Here is a 10,659-nt window from a genome sequence, read left to right as displayed (position 1 = left end):
AAGGAGGACAAAGAAAACAGAAGGGGCAGGTTGGGTGCGGTGCATTCTCACCCATGAGCGCAGGGCTTAAAGTGACTCACTGATACATCAATGCTGAGGTGTCGAGAGCCTCTCCAACAATTTCCAGCTAGCGAGGTCATTTATTGTAGTGAAATGATTCAGTGACCTTAAGAAGCAGCCAGAGGCTCTCTCTGGAGACTGCTGCAGAGGCAGAGTAATCTCATAGATGGGAAACTGCACTGAATACATCTTTTCTTGGTCTTGTTAATGATCTCAGCACACACAGCTCATTTCAGCTCTGAAAATAGTTGGCAAGTTGTTCTTAAGATTTTTCAAATCATTCTAGGATTGGTGCTCACCACTGGAAAGTATGAAGCATATTTTAGCTGTGTAGTGTTTACTTTCCAATGTAATTTTAAAGACCTTCCAGAACATAGGTGACCATTTCTTATTTATTAAGGTCACTACAGAGCACCTCCCCCTAAAAAAAAAAAGTCCACCCTAAGGCAAAACTGGAAAAATATTGGGCATTGGGTACAAACTGCATACAGCCTGGGGCAGAAAGAAGCAATTAAGCCAAGCAGTGGGTTTAGATGACTTTCAAAGTTTGTTACTCCCAGTTTTTACAATTCTGGAACATTTTTTAAATTTCATGTAGCCGTGTTAAATATGAAGGCACATCACATGAAACATAAGCTAGTAACACCCAGAACGAGCAGATAATGTCTGCCTCCACAGCAACCTGAGCACCTTATAAATATCCTTTCAAACTTGTGCTTAAGAATTGCTGCTTCCAGTTCCCACCCAATTCAACTGGGAATTTGCCCTCTGCACAGCTCAAGTGACATGGTGATTCCTGAAGTTATGCTGGAGTATCTGCAGCACTGTGGGGTCCTCCATGCCATCTCTGTGGAAACTGCTCATTTCTCAAGATCCCAAAAGTTAGGCCAAGTCTTCTGCTGTCTGTAGACTACAGCAAAGCTCTGGTTTGCATACAAATGAAGAGCCAGAATCAGGGAAGAAAGGGAACTAGCAAAACACATTTTACCTGCAGGTACTTACCAGGCCTGCTTAGCCAAGGATGGGTTTGAAGGTGGTTGGAAGTCATTTTAGTTTGTGAACTTTCTCTTGTTGTTTCAAAGGTTGTGTCAAAGACTGTGACAGAAAATGGACCAGGGCAACATGTAAGGACATATTTTGCATCCTGCACCTGCACGAAGCCCTTTCCCACCTTGTCCTCTGTTTTCCTTCCGTGTTGCATAACATGGTGGGTATGATCTCAACAGTAGATGTTTATTCCAAATCCAGCCATTTATTTGATTATTTTCCCTAAGAAGATGTTTGTTCTGCACAAGATGACTAATTCAACATTCATTTTTCCTTTTGAAGAGTTTGCTGAATGGGAGTGAAAGAGGCAGCTTTCCCTGAATGAGTAGACACTTAAAGTTTGCATTCCAAGTATTTTAATATTTCTGCTCTTTTTTTTCACTATGTGACTAACAGATGTTGTAGTGGTTGTTACAGTCATGGCTGAAAAGTCCTTTTGCGCAAGTCCTTTATATACAAGTAAGTTAGTTTCATGGTTTTAAAAATAAGTCTCCGTGAGGTCACCTGTTGCCTGACAACATCAGTCTCCAGCCCTGGGACAATTACTCAGTAAAGACCTGATACCCAACCCCAATCCCCACTTTCCACATGTCCCTCAGAAAGCTGTGGGACCAGGTCTTTATGCCAGCAGACAGTACTGACCCTTTTCTTGATGTTGCTTTTCTCTTTTTCTGTATAAAAACTTCTAGACATTCATTTCAGTGACTGGACTGCCTTAAGGGACAGCACATATCAGAAATCTTGTGTTTCCCAAATATGCATAGTAGCAGCAGGATTAGGAGACATCATCTTTGTGTGCAAGGTAATTTATAAGAGCATCTCTTGCTTGTATCTACTTGAAACCTAGATATTTAAATTATTTTACATTTTAAATGAAGAGGATGATCAGCAAAATGAAGTGAGGAAACAGCAGCTAAGGATGGAAATCATCACTTGCAAAGCCAGAGGATTAAACCGTAGCCAATCCACGTGGAAAGGAGAGAGGACTCACCCAGTGAGGAGAGTGGGAATGCGTGTCTGACCAGGGTGCAGGCAGCATGCTTTCAAAGAAGGTATGAAAACTGCTGCCAGTTAGAGGCACTAGGACACCACTATTTTAGCAGCATTCCTGAAAATACAATTCCTCATATGGAGCTTTCCAGATCAATCTGCTGCCTTTGTCAAGGTGAACTGGAGTCATGCACATACTGTGGAAGAATAGACAAGAACATCGTGATTTTCTTTGTCTTTCTTATTTTGCAGAAACTTTTGCTTAGCAGGCTTGAGGTTACTGGCGGGGGGTGGGGTGGGGCATGCTTCTTAAAAGGAATTTTCACTTGTGTATCAACAACAATAAAAAAGGTATTTTTGCCACAAAATTAGACTATCCCCAAAGAAACAACTAGCTAAGAAAGAAACAACTAGCTGAAATGCAGCTAGAAGAAAGGTAGTTCAGAAAGCAGCAGTAAAATTATTTTGGTTTCAGTGCTTTGGAGTGAGCTGTACAGCACCACAGGTACTTGTTTCCGCAAGGGTCAAGATGTATAAATAACAGCACATAGTCAGTAGCAGCTCCTGCCTAGCGGAGGCTGTGGGTATCCCCGCAGGCTTCTGCCCGAACACATAATTTCCCTGTCTGCTGCCACTCCTCATGCATTGTCTTCCTCCTCCTGGTGGCCCCACAGAGGGGAACCAGTGTCAAGTTTTGGGATTTCAGGACAATGTCAATGACAACTCGTGTTTGTCAAATGCACGCCGTTCTGTACCTTCTGTCCTTGGTCTCTGCTTTTCTGTGTCAATGTTGACAGCAAGACCCCTCGATCTGTGGGGCCAGGCCTGCACTGTATGGTGCCCTCCCTCACTGCTGTCACAGCTACAAGTCCAGAGGCTTAGTTCAGTAATAGCCTGTGCAGAAAAAACTGTTGGGATTCATCTTCATGAAGGACAAATGGACGAGTGAAATGCAGAGAAAACAAAAGACAGGCTTGTCCTTCTGTGCTGGTAGGAGCATGAGGTGTAAGGAAACCCAGTGATAGTTACTAAACTCCCACTGCAGTTTGTGCTGCAGCACGATAGCAGATATGTAGGCAATCACTGGTGTGGGTCATCAGATTACCAGAAAATTGCTGCACCATGTCATAGGATATGCTGAAAACTGTACTGTATATAGTTTCAAACACAGGGTCCATCTTCCAGGAGGGCAGTAGTTTGTTCAGAGCAGACTCATAACAACCTGCAATACCATGCCGCTTGTGTGGACAGACTTTCTGTAGCAAGCTGGTCTGGCGTCCGTCAAACTGAGTGGAAAGGCAGAAAGAAATTCTCCCTATCACGATGTAGTGCAAGACAGGAGCTAAGTTACCTTGGCAAAGCAACCTGGTAATGCAGCTGTACAGTTTCCATACCTAACCAACTACACTGCTTTATAGGGACATACCCAGCTTTCAGAGAGCTTGGGGTTCATGTTGCATGAGCGCTTGGCAAGGGAGTCAGACGTTCTGCAAATATGACTCAGTCAAGGCAAAATAGGGAAGGTCAGCCTTGGAGCTAAAGAACAAACCAGGCATTCTGGGCTACTAGGTTTGCTGCCTATTATTCCATAAGGAAAAACAATTGTGAAAAGCTGTAGGTCTTGTAGAAACTGTATCGTGCACTCTCTTGTTAGCCAGGGCATAGGTGGATGTGTGTGGATAAAGAAAGTGAGGCAAGGGATGTGACATGGGGAACAATGCTGCTGCCGTCACTTTTGGGTTCTGATACTAAGTGAGGACTTTAGCTGCAGTAGAATCCATCAGAGTTTTAGAGAACAAGGTGTTGTCTTGTGCCATTGGATTATTTTATCAGCACTATGGTTGTGTTATTATGAATCCACATTGCCAGTGAAACAAGGTCTGCAAAGTGTCTACCACATCTAGGACCAGGAAGGGCCAGGAGAAAACACAGGGAGGGTACACAGGCTTTTTGCAGAGGAAAGCAAACCTGTGGGTGTCCTGCCCATGGGGATATTGTGGGCATTAGACACCAGCTCAGAAGCCTGAGAAACTCAGTTGTACACCCTGCTCCTGTGTGAGATACGATAGCAAGGACAGGCAAAACTAAGAAGGTAGATTTTTTTCAAGCTACTCTTGAGAAAGAGATAAGCTTAGAAATGCACCGACATGACAGATGGACACTGAATGAGAAAAGAGTGTGCTGGTCATAATTTCAACAAAGAAAGAGGCAGTAGTTATCACCTCATCAGTACAGGCAGGGACTGCCCATGTGGGTGGACATATCTGTCCAGGTTTGGCTTGTTTCCAGTTCCCATAAGAAAGATGTGCAGCTGGCCTTCACCGAGTTTTTCTGGGGATCTACAGAAATAGATGTTGGGGACTGCTATGAAGGCTAAGGAGAAAATGTTTGAATAGAGGATACTGGAGCAGTTTTTTTTGAGTTAAATCACATCAGGCCAATGGCATGAAGGGAGCTGAGGGGTGACAGAAACCAATTCAGGAGGCTGAACACCAGACTGCCAAGCCTAGGCTTGTAGCTGAGATTCCTCTCTCCTAAGAGCAAAGAGATAGGACCTGCATAATCAACTGTAATCTGGCACTGCCAAAACTGAAAAAGATCTGATCTTGTGTCACTGCTATAATTTCCACCAATCCCTTGGATACTGAGCCCAGACCAATTGGAAGAGCAGCTATGCTTTCTCAGGAGTAAAGCAAACCATGCACTATTTCAAAGCAAGCAGAATGAAACTCAGTTTCTCCCACAAGAAGCCCCTTTCAGCTGCCCAGGCTATAGAAAAGTTCCTCTCATTTTTGAATGTATAGCAGACCCAAAAGCTTTATAATTCTACCTGAACATTTGACTCTGGGAGACTATGTAGTCTGCAGAAAGGGGAACGTGGTGTGCGTATATGGTCACCACAGCAGCTGATTATACCAGAAACAGTGACTGTTCTGAAGTTAGGGCATGATTAACTGATAGGAATGTCTTTTGGAATTACTTGCATCTGAGGATGAATTCAGTAGATATGATACTCCATCTAACCCTGGAGAAAAGCAAAGTGCTGTCAGAGTTACCAGAAATGAGGCAGTTCCTACAACATGAAAATTAGAATGCACATTGCGACAACAGAGAGGGAACAAGGAAAACAATAATCAAAGCAACATACCAAATTCCTGTTCTGAAGCAGATGGACATGAAAGGCAACTCTTTAGCAATTAGACATTCTTTAAATCACAAAAGGGAAAATTACAGAATTGCAAGGAAGAGAAAAACACCCTGTTCAATAAGCAAGTGTCAATCCATGAAATGAGATTTTGCATGCATATGATGTTCATGCCAGGCAGAACAAGGAAATTAAATGTATTTGCACCAGATGCAAAGGCAAGATGAGAAACTGAATGTCAGATCAAGAGATGACACGAGTGAATGCACTAGGTTTTGAAAACTAGCAAAGTAAGAAAGCAGAATGGCCATAAACTAAAGTAATTTTTATATTACATAATAATACTGCCACTAAGATATTGTATATTTTAAGCATAAGGCTAACAAAAAGTGTTCCAACTAAAATTTTAGGTAATTCATAGAAGTGGGTGATTGCAGCTAAAGCATGTGAATTTATGATCTTAGTGGGAAAAAAAAAAAAGCCAACAAAACCCCAGGAAAGATAGTTTATACAGTCAGAAAGATGCACCAGCTGAAACAAAATTTTATCCAGACCTGAGTCTACCACAGCATCCCAACATTAATGCTGTTATGATATTACCATGATGGTTTTGCATCTGTGGAATAGCTACCATGAATTTTACCCCAGAAAGTAAATAAGATGTCTAAAACATCGTGTTCTTTGCCAAGTACCTGATACGTTAAGAGAAAATATTAAAGAGATCAATGTAGTGAATAGAAAGCTAGACATAACTGCCAAAACATTAGGGCTCACAGCTTTAATAGTTACTGAGAAATAAAGAGGAACATCTATTTGCATACACTCAAGCATCCCAAATAGATGATTTAAAAAAAAGCTCAGGCTCCAAACATTTCAGTTGGAGCTATGTTCTTTGTGTAGCAGAAAAAGATATTCTAGCATTTGATGCTAAAACACTGCCCTGGGGACAAAAAATAATATCTAAATAGATTATTTATGCTATCCTGTTCAATAGTAAGTCATGCAACTTCCAGGCTATCAGCTGAGAACACTGCTTTGGAGCTAATCCACAAGTGGACCAATATCAGTTTCCTCAAGAGGAGGGACTGAGAGGCCTGGAAGAGATATTTACTGTATGTGATACAAGTGTGTGGACATGAAGCTTATGCGGCAGAGCCTCTGGCAAATTGTGCCCACAACAACATCTGTCTGCTGGAAATGGCCAGGGAAGTAAACAGAAAATGAAAAATGAGAATAATGCATCTGACTGAAGTATCGTTCAACTGACATAGAGGAAAACCTGAGATGGTTGCAAGATGTTGAGTTAGAGCTGTTCAAGAAATTACTATCCCATCATCAGGATTTTAATATCCCCTTAGACGGATGCTACAATGGTTTGTGAGTGTGCATCTCTGTTCTGTACAATACAGGTAGACAATACATAGTACCTCCCAAGCGATCCGACAAAGCTGCCCTGACAGTCTGTACTGAGTAGTGACCTAACCCCATGAGGGCAAAAGTGGTGCAAACTACATATTTGTATTCTGAAAAAAAAAAAAAAAAAGAGTCCAAGACATTCACCAGTGTTTGAGCTCTGAGGTGAATTCTAGGCTAATCTGTCTGGTTTATAATCTGTCATGTAGACATGTCTGTTTTATATGACATGACTGTCAGAGAACCCTGCAGAATACGTCATTTCAAACAGGAATTCTAGAAAAAAAGATGTCTGGACAAGGTAGGAAATTAAAATTTTAAACAAAAAAATATTTTTAAAAGTGTTCAGTGAATGTGACTGAAGCAGCAAAGCTGAAAACTACACTACCTACAACTGGCTTCTTATCCCGAGCAGTCCAGAATTCAGAAATATGGTAACTGAACACAAACATGAGATCATCAGCCAGTTCTGGTATCAAGGGCATTAACAACATTAGTTTCAAGAAAAGAGTTAAAGAGAAACAAAGGACAAACAAAACCAACCAAGGATATTAAAATACTTCCACCTCAAAATATGTCCATCTTTCTTTCAAAGAGCCAGACCACAGGTGACAGGCTTTCACTTTTGGATACTGAACGGTGAAGACAGCATAAGCATTTCAAATGATGTTGAGAGAGGCAGCCAATTTGAGGATAGGTGAGGGCCATCTGGGAACAGAAACTTGACTCCAGAAAATGAGCCGTATCCCCAGTGCACTTCTGCACAGGCCAAAACTGTCTTCTCATTAGAAATGACATGTCTATTTGTAGTGAGCTTATGCTCCATGTCTGGGAGTTTAATCATGCTGCTGCCACAGTTGATCAAATAGCAAGGCTGAACTGGAAGATAAAATTGTTATTTTAAAATCTGTAGAATGTATTTTCAAAATTTTTTTTCAAAAGCTGTCAGGCCAATCCCGAGATGTATTCCACAAGGAGTATCAGTAGCACCTTCATACAATAGAGTTGTCTTCCAAACAATGCATGTTCCTTGATTACTGTGGTGCAGCACCATAAGAACTCTGCAGTAAAGAAAGGGGGACTAAAGAAGGATGAGAAGCATGCAAAAGCCAACACCTGCAGTGGAGAATCGGCAAGAGAGGTCCCATCAGCAGGGAGAACCTTTCAGTGTCAGGGAAAATCATGCACTTGAAGGCAGGGCACAAAGGCAGCCATGGAAGATGGTGAAACATGCTGTTGACAGGACAGGTAACTCAGCACATGTAAAGGGCCACCTACTGCACCTGAGATCAGTTAAAGGTTGTCATCACTGAAAGGCGACACCGAAGACAGAAAAAGGAAGACTGATGGGAGCACTGACAAAAGCACCTTTGCATGTGGTGGTAAAACTATACAAGAAAGGAGCCTGACCTGGTGACTGCTCTGTAAAGCCTACAGCCACGCGTTCGGCCTCCAGCTGCTGTTCTGCAGCAGAGCCCTGCAGCCAGAGACAGCGCTGGGCAACCCCTGCAGCCACAGCTGCCTTCCCCAGGCGCAGCAATGCAGGGTTGCACAGCCCTCTCCAGAGCATGAGCCTGAACACAAGAAGCTTTTTAGGGCTCCAGGGCTTTTTCCAATCCTTGATCTCTTGTCACAAATGACTGTTGAAGCAATTCCTGACTATCTGCAGTTACAGTCTGCAATACTGTCCTTCCAAATAAGAGTCTGCAGATTTCATTGAGTTAATTTAACCTGTAGGCTCATGTAAATTGGTAATAGACATAATCTCTTTTTAATATTCATCATCCTTTTCTTACGTGGTTAACACCAAGTACTTCTAAAGAAAATAGAAGAAACCTTCCTAATCCTTGCTAGTTAAAAATTTCCAAAAATCATAAAATATAAGGCTTAATATCTCTTTCTAAATTTATTATATTTCAGATGTTAGGCATATTTAAATATTAAATATTAAATAACAGATCTTCAAATATTATTTCTTTCCTATATTTTTGATCTCTTTTCCAGTCTTGCCTAGTGTTCAACCTTCATGACATACTACAGCAATACTAGTAGTAATGCTGTAGCACAAGAGTCTAAAGAAATAAGTGGGGCAAAGCCTGTAGGGAGATGAAATAGCTTTCATTAGACAAACCAATACTAAGTATGTAATGAATGAAAAAATATTTTCTTTGCCTCACTTTTGATTTTGCTAGCTGTTTTCACTCTGTGCCCTGGGCTGTTGGGTGGTTAAATGAGAAGCACCCCCTGCTTCCTCTACACCCCTCTGTATTTCAGGTTAATTTAAAAAAAAAACCAACTTGCTTATATGTCTCTTTTCTAGAGTGAACAGTCCCAGATTTTATGGATTTCCTTTGCCCTGAGCCCTTTCTTTTTCTGGGAGGGACTGGTCTTTTTGCACAGTATCATAAGTGAAAAATCAGTGATGGTCTGTAAATTGGTAATACCACAGTTTATTTTATGGCCCTTCACTTCAGTCTTTCTGTATTACAACAGCTTGGTCACTTCTTGCCTGACAACTTATGTTTGTGCAACTGCCCATAGGGATCCCTCAGTCACTTCCATGAGTTAATTGAAAGCAGTTCTGTAAGATAAATAAATACTTTAACTATTATGCTTCTAAACATGAATCATTTTGTCAGGGTGAAATATAAGTAAATTCTTCTAAAGGATTAATTCAGATACATTTTTTTAATCTGTGCAATTTTTTCCCCTTTCTGTTTTCTTCATGTCCAAATCATCAGCAGATACATTAAACACTGGATCAAAACCAGAACCTTGCTACACCCTGCTGTTTATCTTCTGTATCAATGAGCATTTACAAGGAATAAGAAAATAAAAATAAACCAAAGGGCAGGAGAAGAACTAGATTATTTTCACTGTTCTTCAAGCACAATTAACTACACCACATTCCAGTGCCAAACAGGTGCTACTTACGTTGTTCCTTCTTAATATAATAATTGCCATTTTTCTTACATGTATTTTCCAGATCAAAATAAATAAATGTTGACATCTAAATTTTCACTTTTTACCTAAGAGGAGCAGAACACTTAGTTGTGGGGAAGGGAAGGGAAGGGAAGGGAAGGGAAGGGAAGGGAAGGGAAGGGAAGGGAAGGGAAGGGAAGGGAAGGGAAGGGAAGGGAAGGGAAGGGAAGGGAAGGGAAGGGAAGGGAAGGGAAGGGAAGGGAAGGGAAGGGAAGGGAAGGGAAGGGAAGGGAAGGGAAGGGAAGGGAAGGGAAGGGAAGGGAAGGGAAGGGAAGGGAAGAAAAAAATTTCAGAATTTACAATTTATAAAGCTGCTACACTTTAGTAATAATTAAAGCTATACAATAACGATCAGAAATTTAATATGCCACGTCATTGTGTAATTATCATTCTAAGCTTTTGCTACTATTTCAGCCTTTACCTGCAAGTAGCTAGATATATATGATTCTCTGTAACTTCATTTTTTGAGCATATTATTATGAAATTATCTGTGTCTTTCATTAATCTTTAAGGTAACATTTAATCATTGTTTTATCTCTATCAATATAACACAAAAGAAGAAATATCCCATTTTCTCTAACAAGAACAAAATTAAAAATCAATTTCTAAGCCATTCCATTTTGAAAAGCAATGAGACTATCATTTTGAATTATATAACAAATCATTTCATGTTTTAGAGCACACAATAGTCAAGGGTCATGCGTTTACTAAATTCAACTCAGTTTTCCAATGCAGCTCATATTTTGTTTGTCCTGACTTTACTATCTCCATCTTCATTGTAGTAAGTATGAAAATATACAAAGACCTGATGCTTCTTGCAGTGGTTTGTATTTCTGAGCAGTGATGTTCCCTTCTGTGGTCTAACATCTCATTTGACCCTTCGGTGGGTTAGTTGCCCTCCAAGAATCAGCCTCAGTTCAAATTACTGAGCACACTGGTGCTGACTACCAGACACCCCTCTGTGAGGTCTTTTTCCATGGGGGATGCTCCTCCATAGCTTTCTTTCTCCCCCACCGCCACAC

This window comes from Falco peregrinus, chromosome 7 (genome assembly GCF_023634155.1).
Source record: "Falco peregrinus isolate bFalPer1 chromosome 7, bFalPer1.pri, whole genome shotgun sequence".
NCBI lineage: Eukaryota > Metazoa > Chordata > Aves > Falconiformes > Falconidae > Falco > Falco peregrinus.
This window is presented reverse-complemented; position numbering follows the sequence as displayed.